The sequence below is a fragment of the Pseudorca crassidens genome, chromosome 6 (genome assembly GCF_039906515.1).
Source record: "Pseudorca crassidens isolate mPseCra1 chromosome 6, mPseCra1.hap1, whole genome shotgun sequence".
NCBI classification, from domain to species: Eukaryota; Metazoa; Chordata; class Mammalia; order Artiodactyla; family Delphinidae; genus Pseudorca; species Pseudorca crassidens.
This window is the reverse complement of record NC_090301.1, coordinates 119,029,383-119,043,961: the sequence shown is the minus strand read 5'-3', so window position 1 is coordinate 119,043,961 and position 14,579 is coordinate 119,029,383. Positions and strand designations below refer to the sequence as shown.

At 41.5% G+C, this 14,579-nt stretch overlaps 1 protein-coding gene across 20 annotated transcripts in view; it reads left to right on the top strand.

The window, feature by feature from the left end:
- CLASP1 (cytoplasmic linker associated protein 1) overlaps window positions 1-14,579 on the top strand; it is a 268,556-nt gene that overhangs the window by 16,087 nt on the left and 237,890 nt on the right. Inside the window, exon 3 of one of the 20 annotated variants that reach the window (XM_067742183.1) lies at window positions 8,383-8,421. The exons of the other annotated variants lie outside the window; for them this stretch is intronic. The gene's annotated coding sequence lies outside the window, so the exon portion shown is untranslated. The remainder of the gene's footprint in view (window positions 1-8,382; window positions 8,422-14,579) is intronic. 20 annotated transcript variants of the gene reach the window in all.

Below are 14,579 nucleotides of genomic sequence, written 5' to 3'. Positions count from 1 at the left end.
TGACCGGTGTGAGGTGATATCTCGTTGTAGTTTTGATTTGCATTTCTCTAATAATTAGCGATATTGAGCATCTTTTCATGTGCCTATTGGCCATCATTATGTCTTCTCTGGAGAAATGTCTCTTTAGGTCTTCTGGCAGATTTTTTTTTTTTTTTTTTTTTTGCCGTACACGGGCCTCTCACTGTCGTGGCCTCTCCCGCTATGGAGCACAGGCTCCGGACGCGCAGGCTCAGCGGCCATGGCTCACGGGCCCAGCCGCTCTGCGGCATGTGGGATCTTCCCGGACCGGGGCACGAACCCGCGTCCCCTGCATCGTTAGGCGGACTCTCAACCACTGCGCCACCAGGGAAGCCCCTGGCTGTTTTTTGATTGGGTTGTTTGTTTTTTTATTATTGTAAGAGCTGTTTGTATATTTTGGATATTAACCCCTTTCGGTCGGTCGTATTGTTTGCAGATATTTCCTCGCATTCTGTAGGTTGTCTTTTCATTTTGTTTATGGTTTCCTTTGCTGTGCAAAAGCTTGTAAGTTTGATTAGGTCCCATTTGTTTATTTTTGTTTTTATTTCTGTTGTCTTGGAAGCCTGACCTATGAAAACATTGCTACGATTTATGTCAGAAAACGTTTTGCCATGTTCTCTTCTAGGAGCTTTATGATGTCATGTCTTATATTTAAGTCTCTAATCCGTTTTTAGTTTGTATGTATGGTGTGAGGGAGTGTTCAAAGTTCATTGATTTACATGCGGCTCTCCAGCTTTCCCAGCACCACTTGCTGAAGAGACTGTCTTTTCTCCATTGTATATTCTTACCTCTTTTGTCGAAGATTAATTAACTATAGGTGTGTGGGTTTATTTCTGGGTTTAACATGTATTTGTAAAAATTATATAAATAGTACATTTTCATTGTAGAAAATAGAGTGTTAATGCTTTGGTATGTTTCTTTCCATACTTTTTCTATGTATCAAGAATATAAGTGACTACTTTTTATTTTAACAAAAAGGACATCAGAAACATGGAGTTTTCTAGTTTGCTTTTTTCACTAAACTGATTGTAGGTATTTTTCCAGGGCAATAAGAACACATTTTTACTTTGGTTTTCAATGATTGAATGGTATGCTACTGTTTGGATGTACTGTAATTTCTTTCCGAATTTCCTGTTCTTGAACATTTATTTTCATTTAAAAGTCTTTTTCACGAACAGCTGCAGTGAACAACTTGATATATACATTTTAGAATACTTAACAAATTATTTCCTTAGATGAATTCTTAGATTTGTACCTGTTGGATCAAGACATATTTAAAGGTTATTGATAGAGGTTTCCAAATTGCCCTAGATAGTTATGAATTTTATTCTCATCAGCAGTGTATTAAAATGTGTATTTGATTATATTCAATTACATTCTTTTTTAAAAATTAATTAATTTTTGGCTGCATTGGGTCTTTGTTGCTGCACATGGGCTTTCTCTAGTTGCGGCGAGCGGGGGCTGCTCTTCGTTGCAGTGCATGGGCTTCTCATTGTGGTGACTCCTCTTGTTGCGGAGCACAGGCTCTAGGTGCGTGGGCTTCAGTAGTTGTGGCACGTGGGCTCAGTAGTTGTGGCTCGCGGGCTTTAGAGTGCAGGCTCAGTAGTTGTGGCACACGGGCTTAGTTGCTCCGTGGCATGTGGGATCTTCCTAGACCAGGGCTCGAACCTGTGCCCCTGCATTGGCAGGTGGATCCTTAACCACTGCGCCACCAGGGAAGTCCTCAATTACATTCTTAAGTGATTTTTTTTGTCTAAATGTAGGACTAGAGTTAGGTTTTTAGGCATTTTAAAGAAAACATGTTAGTGATGAGTAGGAATAAGTCAGTGTTGGAAAAATATTGAGGTAGTCACAACTCAGTTTGGAAATCGAGCATCTGTATGTACAGTTCAGTACATACTAATGTAGGCAAGGCACAGATCTCTTTTTGTGCTTTTCTTTTGGATTTTTTTTCCTGAATCCATAAAATATGAATGTAAAAAGGTTATTGTAGTAATAGCAGTGTTCTGTTATAGTTGATCTGAGAAATATAGCAAAATTTCCCTAGCTGTTACGTGTAAGCTTAGTAGAGTACAGATTTAAAGTCTATATGCTTGAAATCTGGTTGAATGGTGGGTGGGTAGGAAGCCGTATGTGAAGTTGTGCTTTCAGTGTTTCCAGTCCATCAGATTCTGCGTCTTCAGTCTGAATCTTTCTGGAGCAAGGAATAGAAGCAAGGGAAACGATTTGGGCGTGAGAGACAGTAGCAGAGCATGTGTTTTCATGGCAGTGCATGCCTAAGACAGAGCTTTACCCAGGGGTGACCTTATGTTTATTTCATCGTTGTAGTCTTTCCTTTTTCTCTGTCTACTAAGGAGTCATCAGAAAAGTAGCTAATCTTCCAGGAAAGTACCTTGATGTACTGTTGGAATAGATCCTTCACTTGTGTTTCCCTCCCCAGTGGACCTGGAATTCATTGACAGATTGGCTGGCACATTAGGAATTTAAGGAACTTTAGGAAACTAGGACCAGGAGCCTATCCACATCATGTACATCTTTTCACTTTTTTCCTCTTTTCATTTTGGCATAATTATAGATTCACAAGAAGAGGCAAAAATAGCACAGAGAGTTTCTCTTCACCATTCACCTAGTTTCCTCCAGTGGTTATATGTTACCCTTTTTCTTCTCTCTCTTTCCTATTTTTGATCAGCCCTTTGGCATCTGTGGGAAATACTGAGCTCTCTGAGCTAACGATTGCTGATTGCTCTCCTAGGTTTACTTCTGGGGTGCATATGGTTCTTCCTCTTCCTTTGTTCCTTGTTTCTGGAACCCCTGCTTAGTATGTGTGCTGTGCCAGGACAGGTTGCTTCTCTCTGTTCAGGCTCTTCTGCTCTTATTTTGGGAACATTAAGCGTGGTGGATATATCCTTCCTGTGTAGGTCTTTTTCCTAAGTTATATATACTCAGGTCTAAAGTACTGAGACTTGTGTGTATTCTTAGTGAGAAGCAGCAGCTGTGACTTGGTGCAAATAGCCCTGGATTTGGAATTAGAAGCCCAGGTTCAAATATTGATTCTGTTTCATACTTGTTGTGGGACGCTGGAAGTTACTTTGCTTCTGAATCTGTGAAATAGGCATGACAAGTAACGATCTTACAGAGGTTTTGTTGGGGAATAAAGAAGGTGGCATTTTTATAATCACTTAGTGCATTGGAAAGCGCTATTTCAAATGTGAAGTACCTATGCTTATTTTAAATTGCTGAAATGAAACCCAAATTTTAAACCACTGCTGCAGTACTTCTTAGCTTGACTTCTTTATTCAGTAAAAGAGAAAAACTCTGTGCTTTTATATCCCAAGCTTCTTACACCTTCTGTCTTCACATTGAATAACCCGTACTTAATAAGGTTTTCTTTTTTTCCACTGGGTGTAACCCAGCTCCCTTGGGAAATTTGGGATAGCCATGTCAGCTGTCATGCTATCAAATGACATATCAAATGCTCTGCTCTCTTGTTATTTACCTAAGTCTGGAGATTTTATGTGTCAGAAACCTGTTAGAAAATCTTTCGTGTGGGTATATATGCTCTTTTCTGCTTACCTTTTTAGTAGATTTCACTCTTAGAAACCAGCCCTTAATATGGTGCTAGAAACTGAGATTTTTATTTTTAAAGGGGAGACCTGATTTTTATTTATATACATGTATAAATATATATATGGAATAAGTAGTCAGTATAAAAGTGGGGGATAATATGAAAAATTTAAGATGTCCATAACTGGCAATTTTTTTCTTAAATGTGATCTAGTTGCAGATAGACTCTTTTAAATCATTAAGGGACAGATATCTATAGAACAGCACAGCCAATAACAGTGAATACACATTGTTCTCAAGGGCATGTGAAACATTCTCTAGGATAGATTATATGTTATGCCATAAAACAAGACTCAATAAATTTAAAAGGATGGAAATGATTCAAATGTGCTCTGACCACAATGGAATGAAATTAGATATCAGTAACAGAGGGAAATTGGGAAATTCACAAATATGTGGAAATTAACCAACACACTCCTAAGTCACTAACGGGGTAAAAGAGGAAATCACAAGGAAAATTAGAAAATAGTCTGAGATGACTGAAAACAGAAACACAACATAACATGGTGGTAATGGTTGCACAGTAATGTGAATGTATTTAATGCCACTGAGCTGTACACTTAAAAGTGGTTAAAATAGTAAATTTTATGTATGTTTTTCCACAATTAAAAGAAGAACCCTGGCATTCATTCATTGTTCAACAATAAATATTTAGCACCTATTATGCTCCATGCACAAAATTAAACAACATACCATAACCTTGGGGATGCAGTAAAAGCAGTGCTCAGAGGGAAATTTATAGCTATAAATTCTTATATGAAAAAAGAAAGATCTTAAATCAGTAAATCTAAACTTCCATCTTAAGAAACTGGTAAGAGAGCAAACTAAGCCAAAAGCAAGCAGAAGGAAGAAAAAATAAATACTAAATTAGAAATAAATGAAATAGAGAAGAAAGCAAAAATCAACAGATTAAAAATTGAAAAGATCAACAAAATTGACAAACCTTAAGCTAGTCAAGCTAGTCTGACCAAGAAAAACAAGGACAAGACTCAAATTAATAAAATCAGGGTATGAAAGAGAGGACATTACTACTGACCTTACAGAAATAAAAAGGAATATGAGAGAATACTAGGAACAATTATATGCCAACAAATTAGACAACCTAGATAAAGTGTATGCATTCCTAGAATGACATTACTGAGATTGACTCAAGAAAAAATAAAACATCTGAATAGTCCAATAGCAAGTAAAGAGATTTAATTAACAATCAAGAAACATCTCACAAGGGGACTTCCCTGGTGGCGCAGTGGTTGAGAATCTGCCTGCCAATGCAGGGGACACGGGTTCGAGCCCTGGTCTGGGGAGATCCCACATGCCGCGGAGCAATGAGGCCCGTGAGCCACAACTACTGAGCCTGCGCGTATGGAGCCTGTGCTCTGCAGCAAGAGAGGCCGCGACGGTGAGAGGCCCGCGCACCGTGATGAAGAGTGGCCCCTGCTCGCCGCAACTAGAGAAAGCCCTCACACAGAAACGAAGACCCAACACACCCCAAAATAAATAAATAAATAAATTTAAAAAATTAGAGCTAATAAGTTCAACTAGGTTTTAGGATACAAGATCAATATAAAAAAATCAGTTGTATTCCTATACACTGGCAATGAATAATCCAAAATTGAAACTAAGAAAACAATTCCATTCATAAAAGCATCAATAAGAATAGAAAACTTAGAATAAAGTTAACGAAGAAGTGTAAAACTTACATTCTGAAACTATACAACATCACTGAAAGAAATTAAAGATCTAAATAAATAGAAAGACATCCTATGTACTTGGATCGAATGACCTAGTATTAGTATTGTTAAGATGGCACTATTCCCCAAATTGATTCAACATACTCCCCATTAAAATCCCAGCTGTCTATTCTGCAGAAGTTGACAGGCTGATCTTCATATTCATATGGAAATACAAGGGACCCTGAACAGTCAAAGCAATCTTGAAAACGAAGAACAAAGTTGGAGGACTTTAATAACTTAACTACAAAGCTACAGTAATCAAGACAGTCTGGTACTGGCACAAAGGGTAGGGTAGACATACAGATCAGTGGAATAGAATGTAAGTCCAGAAATAAATCCTTACATTTGTAGTCAATTGATTTTCGACAAGAGTGCAAAGACAATTCAGTGAGGAATAGTCTTTTCAACAAATGGTGCTGGGACAAGTTGATATCCACATGCAAAAGAATGAATTTGGACCCTTTCCTCACTCATATATATAAATGAACTCAATCATAGACCAAAATGTAAGATCTGAAACAGTAAAACTCTTAGAAGAAAACGTAGATGCCGATCTTCATGACCTTAGATTAGGCAGTAGTTTCTTTTCTTTCTTTTTTATTGTGGTAAAATGGGCAGTGGTTCCTTAGGTATGACATCTAAAACACAAGCAACAACAACAAAAAAATAGGCAAATTGGACTTTATTAAAATTTAGAACTTTATGTTTCAAATGACACCATCAAGAAAATGAAAGCACACCCCACAGAATGAGAGAAGATATTTGCAAATCATTTATCTGGTAAAGAACTTTTATCCAGAGTATATAAAAACTCATACAATCAACAATAAAGACAACCCAGTTAAAAACATAAGCAAAGAATTTGGTTTTTTTGTGTTTTTTGTTTTTTGGCCGCGCCACGTGGCATGTGGGATCTTAGTTCCCCGAACAGGGATTGAACCTGCACCCCCTGCATTGGAAGCGCAAAGTCTTAACCACTGGTCTGCCAGGGAAGTCCCGCAAAGAATTTGATTAGACATTTCTCCAAAGAAGATGTCCAAATTGGCCAACAAGTCCATGAAAAGAAGCCCAACACCCAGAGTCGTTAGGGAAATGCCCATCAAAGCCACAGTGAGATGCCACTGCATACCCTCTAGGATGGCTATGATAAAAAAGATGGACCATAAGTATTGCTGAAGATGTAAAGAAATTGGAACCCTCATATACTGCTGTGGGAATATAAAATGGTGTAGCCACTTCGCAAAGCAGTTTGGCAGTTCTTCAAAACCCTAAACATAGAGTTATATCCTGTATTCTAGTTAACACTCCTATTTGTATATCAAAGAAAATTGGAAACCTGCCCACACAAAACTTGTTCAGGAATGTTTATAGCATTATTCATACTAGCCAAAAAGTAGAAACATTCCAAATATCCATCAGCGGATAACTGTATGAACAAACTGTGGTACAGCTATTCAATGGAATATTATTCAGCCATAAAAAGGAATGAAATACTGATCCATGCTATGAGATGGGTAAACCTTGAAGATAGTATGCTAAGTGAAAGAAGCCAGATATGAAAGACACATATTTTATGACACCATTTATATGAAGTGTCCAGAGTAGGCAGATCCATTCCATCAGAAAGTAGATTATTGGTTTTCATGGGTTTGGGAGAGGGGGTTGGAGAGTGACTGCTAAAGGATGATAGGGGCTTCATTCTGGGGTGATAAAAATGTTCTGGAATTAAGTAGTGCTGATGGGTGCACAACTTTGTGAACATATTTAAAATCGCTGAATTATATACACTTTATTATTTTTTAACATCTTTATTGGAGTATAATTGCTTTACAATGGTGTGTTAGTTTCTGCTTTATAACAAAGTGAATCAGCTATACGTATACATATGTCCCCATATCCCCTTGCTCTTGCGTCTCTCTCCCACCCTCCCTATCCCACCCCTCTAGGTGGTCACAAAGCACCGAGCTGATCTCCCTGTGCTATGCGGCTGCTTCCCACTAGCTATTTTACATTTGGTAGTGTATATATGTCCATGCCACTCTATCACTTTGTCCCAGCTTACCCTTCCCCCTCCCCGTGTCCTCAAGTCTCTCTACGTCTGCATCTGAACCTAGGGGCAGTACGTACACTTTAAAAGGGAGAATTTATTGATATGTGCTATATTTACTAAAAATCACTAAGGAGGCATTCAAGTTTAAGGATCTGTTTTCCATTGGTATAGTAAACAAACGGAAAGAAAAGCTGGTCACAGCTATGAAACTGTAAATGAAGCTCTCTGAAAAATACAACAGAAGTAAATGTTGCTAGCCTGAGTGGAAATTTAGGTCCCCTCTTTCTAGAGGAGCCAGCCTATTGGTTAGTGTTTGTGATGAGCCTTGTTTCTCCAATAAGCTGGCTCCCTGCTGAGGTCTCCTGTTTTTACGTAAGACCATTCCTTGGGAATCTATAATCTATATTATTACTATTCTTTCCTGTCTGGGGTAACTGCCTTGGAAATGTAACAGCTTGGTATGCCGACGTTGACATCCATCTTGTGTATATCATTAGGAGAAGAAAAGTCAGCAGTCAATAGGGAGGTGTCCTTGTTGTCAGTTAGTTTTGGTTTCACAGTTCTTTTATATATATATATATAAAATTTTATTTATTTATTTTTGGCTGTGTTGGGTCTTCGTTTCTGTGCGAGGGCTTTCTCTAATTGCGGCGAGAGGGGGCCACTCTTCATCGCGGTGCGCGGGCCTCTCCCTATCGTGGCCTCTCTTGTTGCGGAGCACAGGCTCCAGACGTGCAGGCTTAGTAGTTGCGGCTCACGGGGCCAGTTGCACCACAGCATGTGGTATCCTCCCAGACCAGGGCTCGAACCCGTGTCACCTGCATTAGCAGGCAGATTCTCAACCACTGCGCCACCAGGGAAGCCCCGGTTTCACAGTTCTTGAATGAATAAGATGAATGTTATTAAGTAACTGCTCTTCTCTTTTAAGACTTTTAAAAATGTCTCTTTTCTTCTTAGAAAATATGAAGAGTAGAGGAAATTATTAAGAAGTAGGAGGTAAGCTCTCAAACCTGTTACTCAGAAGCTACCTATTAATCTTTTACATACTCTATTTTTGTTCTTTTCTGTAATTTTTTTCACATGTGGGCTATATCATACTATATGTATATAAATGTCATACATTGTATATGCTATATGTGTAACTGTGTATATGCAATTTAATGCAGTTTCACATCCTTATTTGTTTAGTTAATTACTAATTTTCTTGCAGGTATTTTATGTATTTTTTTCCCCACCTAGACTTAAACTTTACAATTCTTTTGAAGAAGTTAAAAAGTGTTTTGGATTTTTAAAAGTTCCAGACAATTTTAAACACATAGAGAAGTGAAGAGAATGGTGTAACAAATTCTCATGTACCTATCAATATGCATCAGCAGTTTTCAGTGTATGTCCGTGTTGTTTCATCTTTGAGGAGTAGAATAAAAATAGAAGCAATTCTTCTTATTATAAACCTGCCATAGGAGAAGCAAAAATAAAATTAAAACTATGTTCTACTTTTATAGTTCACAAAGAAAAAAATATTTAAAATATCTGAAAGATTTTTAAGAAATTACTTCATTAAAATACTAGTGAAGGCAAGTAGTAACCATTATGAATGAATAACTTATCTGGCACTTATGCAGTGTATTTATTTTCTCCTATTATTTTTTTATAGTATGTATACAGTAATATGGAGCTGTATTTTTTTTTTTGGTACTTATTTGTGTTTTCCATTGTGTAGTTTCCTACCACATAATTTGTGGAAGTAACTAATCCACCAATTCCATCTTTTTGGGAATTTAAGTCTTTCTTCTTATTTTACACTTCACTGATAGTTATACATTATATTCCATAATACTGAAAGGGAGATTTTCCTCCATTATGAAATGGTAATGCCTGGTTTTTGAATAATGCTTTTCTCTTTGTAATTATAAAAGTAACATTTTCTATATTCATCATAGAAAAAATTTAGAAAATACAGAAAAGTACAAAGAAAAATATGTAATCTTAGTACCAGAAATTAACCAACGTTAATGATTTATTTCTGTTCATATGACCTGAACTTCTAATATAGTGAACTTTCTTCTGTTACTCACTTTTGGGCATTTACATCATACATTATGGTTGTTTTTTTTGTCATGACTTCACTGTAGTTAATTATTATTCACACTGAGGCGAATGATAGAGAGAAGAGGGAGTTCAACTGATCTTTTTCCCCCTATTGCAGAATATTCTTATGATAACTTGAGGAACTGCAGATTTTAATGCTCTCTCCAAGGTAAATAATTGTATGCCCACCCGAAGTCTCGTGATTCTGCATTTCAAAGATGACATGTACAGAGCTCCCTGGAGACCACAGCACTGTTGGCCTTTGGTGCTGGAAGTTGACTGCTGGGCCTTGTCTGTGCTCAATCTTTCTGGTCTGAGCCAGACTTTCTGAGAATAAGAACTCTTTTTTAAAAAAAAAATTATTTATTTGTTTATTTGTCTGTGTTAGGTCTTAGTTGTGACACGAGGGATCTTCATTGTGGCGTGCAGGATCTTTCGTTGCGGTGCACAGGCTTCTTTCTAGCTGTGACATGCAGGCTCTAGAATGCACGGGCTCAGTGGTTATGGCCCGCAGGCTCTCTGGTTGTGGCGCATGGGCTGTAGAGCGCACAGGCTTAGTTGCCCCACAGCATGTGGGATCTTAGTTCCCTGACCAGGGATCGAACCCGCATCCCCTGCATTGGAAGGCGGATTCTTAACCACTGGACCACCAGGGAAGTCCCAAGAACTCTTTTTAGTGTTCAGCATCACAGGGCTCTATGTAAGTGGAATTTCTGGTATCTGTTAATTGAGAAAAATTTTCAAACTCAAAATAAGAATTTAGAAATACTTTTTACATTATTTTTGCATTTAAAGATTCATAGCTGCATTGCATAAGTATGAAAATATGGCTAGGAATACTTAGGTCATGGGTAATGCATGACTTGTGTCTGCACTAATTCTCAGACAGACTTTTTAAATAAATAATTAATTAACTTTTGGCTGTGTTGGGTCTTCGTTGCTGTGCGTGGAATTTCTCTAGTTGCAGCAGACGGGGGCTACTCTTCGTTGTGGCACGCGGGCTTCTCATTGCGGTGGCTTCTCTTGTTGGGGAGCACAGGCTCTAGGTGCATGCGCTTCAGTAGTTGTGGCACACGGGCTCAGTAGTTGTAGCTCGCAAGCTCAGTAGTTGTGGCTTGCAGGCTCTAGAGCACAGGCTGAGTAGTTGTGTTGCGTGGGCTTAGTTGCTCCGCGGCATGCAGGATCTTCCTGGACCAGGGCTCAAACCCGTGTCCCCTGCACTGGCAGGCAGATTCTTAACCACTGCGCCACCAGGGAAGTCCCTCTCAGACAGTCTTTAATCACTCCACCCTCTCACCTCAGGGGCAGGGGTCAATAGTGTTTGCAGGTTGGGAACCAGTGCTCTGGCCTTTCCAAATGGCTTGTTTTCCCTTGAACAGGCCATAGTCTGTTCTTTTTTGTGTTTTGTCCATATGTATTTGTACATTCCTTTTATCTGAAATGCTTTTTTGCATTTTTCCTATCCCCGCATTCCTCCCACTCCCCAAGAAGAAATTGAACTCTACTAATGACTGCCAATGACTGTTTTCTTCTGATTTTCAACTCAAGCAAACTTCATTCATTCAAAAGCTATTTCTCGAGTGCCATGTTTGTACAAGGCATGGTTGTAGGCATTAGGTGAACAAGATAAGCAAGGTCCCCTCTTTCATAAGACTGACAGTCCTGTGGGAAAGTCAGACAGCAAATACGTAAACAAACATGTGATAAATTACAACTTGTCATAAATGCTTTGACGAGAACAGGATGCAGTGACAAGGGACCGACCCCCTAGAGTGGTCTTTAAAGGGCTTGCTGAGGAGGTGACTTTGAAGCTGAAGTGACAGCCAGGCCAGCCCAGGCATAAGGAGAATGTTTCAGGCATTAGGAACAGCAAGAGATAAGGCCCCGAAGTGGTAAAGAGTTTGGCACCGAAAAGAGGCCCGTGCCTGTGACTGGTGTTCAGAGATATTTGGCTCGGACATTCAAATTTGGGAGGCATCGGTTTTATAGGCATTTAAAAAATTCATGGAAATGCATGCTTATTATTTTTGGGAGAGGAGCAGAGATGGTTAAAGAGACTTGAGGAGGTGCAGCCAGAGAAGTAGCAGGAAGGCATGCTCGTTTGTGGGAAATTTTGGGGAAGGAAGGAGGGGTCAGTTTTGGGATGCCTCCGAGAGGCGGGGTTAGTGAAGTAGGTCTGCCAGCAGGGCCGTCACTCGTGCTCCTGACCAGGGTGGCTGCAGTGGATGGGTGGCAGGGGGCCCGAGGGGAGGGCCGCAGGGTGAACAGGGAGTGCCTCCGTGCAGCTCGCGGGTGTAGACAGCTGCTTACAGGGGCTCAGCCGTCCCTGGTGTCACTGATGGAAGGCCTGTGAGCTCCAGGGGCCTTGAGGAAGTGTCTCAGCTGCCGGGAGTCAGCCAACAGAGGGGAGCTTGCAGGTAGATGCTGGAGAGCAGGCAGCTGAACAGGTGGAGGGGGCTGCCCCGGGTCGCTGGTGACCGTCCCAGGTGTCTCATCCTGCCTGCTTTACTGAGCGAGCAGCAGGTGAGCCGGTCAGGAGGGAGCAGCAGGGTCGGGTAGACGGGCGTCTGCGGAGAAGCCGGGAAAGCTCTTTGGGAGAGAAAGGCAAGCAGAGTTGCCAGAGAACGTGAGCTGGAAGGCTGCTGGTGGCGAAGGGCTTTCTGAAGTTTGAGATCAGTTTAAAACCAGCCTGGTTGGGTATGTGTGTCTTCTCTTCCGCACGGTCACCCCTGCAGGCCCGAGAAGGCAGCCGCTTCAGTGTGTCTGGTCCACCCAGGGTTCGGGATTACTAGGCAATGACTCCCGAGGGAGAGAGAGTGGAGGGTAGCTCCATGCTGTTGACACCTCTGTGGAATTTAATGCAGACTCAAAGGAAGGTGAGACTGGGAAGGAGTTCATGGAATCGACGAGGTTGAGGCAATGCACTTGAACAAAAGAGCTGGAGGGATGGGCAGTTGTGGTGGGAAAGGAGGATGGCGTGGCAGGGAACTGAGGACCAGGCCAGGAGGGCTTGCTGGGGCCTAGAACAGAAGGCTGAAAGAAGCGGATGTTGTCAGCCGAGGGGTGGTGAAGCCGCTACAGGAGATGAGAGGAGCTGGGGAAGGAGGCAGGGAGGCTGGAGGCCGCATCCGCAGTGGGTGAGGAGTGACTGGGGGAGTGACGTGTGAAAGCCGGAGGGGGGGGGGCGGGTGCTGCATCTGCCTGGTGTGCGTGGCAGGGGCCCATCCTGAAGTGCCCCGCTGAATTCCCTCAGGCAGCCGCTTCTCCTTTCTCTGCCACTGTAGCACCATGTCCAGGCCCTCGGCTTAGGGCCTGTCCGTGTACCGCCACCACCGCCTGCTTTTCTGTCTCGTCCTTCTTCCAGGCAATGACCTCCTTGAGGGCCTTGACCAAGTCTTACCTTTTGTGCTTTCCAGGAGTTAGCCTGGGGCACTTGTCACACCGCTGGCCCAGGGTCTGGTCACTGAGTGACTGTGTGGCTACCAGTGAGTGGGCTGTGGGATGTCCAAGGAGGAGAGAGAATCGCTGCTGGCGGGGCACGGCCGGGCGTCTTGAAAGGTTCACACCATATCGTAATTATACAAATGAGAATAAGGCAGAAAAGTTGTCTTATTGATAGAAACAGCTGCTTTTGCCTACTGTGGATTGGTTCCGCTCGTTTCTAGTTTTCGGGGTTGGCTTGTCATTATGATGCCTGCTTTCTACATATTTTCCAGGGAAATGTTTGATGTGCTTATTGATTCACTGGTGCTGGTAATTTAAATTGTACTACTTGATGCTGTGATATGGAATATTATTTTATTGAAGCTTCCTGAGTGCTTTGTAATTTGATTTCTTGTTTCTTAATCCTCTACTTCTCATGCCCCATATAACTTTAACATTTTCATGTTTGAGTTATTAAGTACCCATACTTTGAACTTTCAGTGAGGCAGTGGTATATAGTATTGTAGTATAACAAAAATAATACTAACTTTGGGGCCAGGCAGATCTGATTTTCAGTTACCACCCGACAGTTATTAGCTTTAAAATCTTGGGCAGGGTTGTTGTTGTTTTTTTTTTTTTTTGCGGTACGCGGGCCTCTCACTGTTGTGGCCTCTCCCGTTGCGGAGCACAGGCTCCAGACGCGCAGGCTCAGCAGCCATGGCTCACGGGCATGTGGGATCTTCCCGGACCGGGGCACGAACCCGTGTCCCCTGCATCAGCAGGCGGACTCTCAACCACTGCGCCACCAGGGAAGCCCCTGTTTTTTTTAAAAATTTTTTTAGCCTAACCTTTCTAAGCTTCATTTCTTTATCTTCAAAGTGGGAGTAATGGGAATGCCCTGGCGGTCCAGTGGTTAGGACTCAGCACATTCACTGCCGTGGCCTGGGTTCAATCCCTGGTCGGGGAACTAAGATCCCGCAAGCTGCACGGCCAAAAAAAAAAAAAAAAAAGTGGGAGTAATAATGCTTGCCCATCTCAGAGGTATCTCACTGTCTCTGTTGCCACACTTCTTCCCTCAACCGTTCACAAGTTTCCACATCCCTCACTTGCTTAGGCTTTTTCCCCCTATTAAGTGCCATAACTGATGTAGGACATCCTGTCCATGTTTCGAGACAAAGCTTAGACTGAGCCTTGTCTGACTGGTTTTGACTTGGTCATTCCAGGCCTTCTTGATCCATCCCTTCTCTAAACAACCACAGTACTTATTCATAGCCCTTATTTGGCAGGTGTGGCATTCTATCTGTGAAGTCTGCTAACTGTGCATCCTGTGTTTGTGGGGTTTTTTTTTTTTTTACTATTTATTTGTGTATTTGGCTGCACTGGATCTTAGTTGTGGCATGCAAGATCTTCGTTGCGGCACACGGGACCTTTTAGTTGTGGCATGTGGGATCTAGTTCCCCGACCAGGGATGGAACCTCGGCACCCTGCTTTGGGAGCGTGGAGTCTAACCCACTGGACCACCAGGGAAGTCCCTGTATTTGTGCTGAATTCTCACATTGACAAGCTTTTTGTGAGTACGTATCTCTTGTTCTCTCCAAGTAAGTTGGAAGCGTTTTCAAGTCAAGTCATAGATTATAGTCATT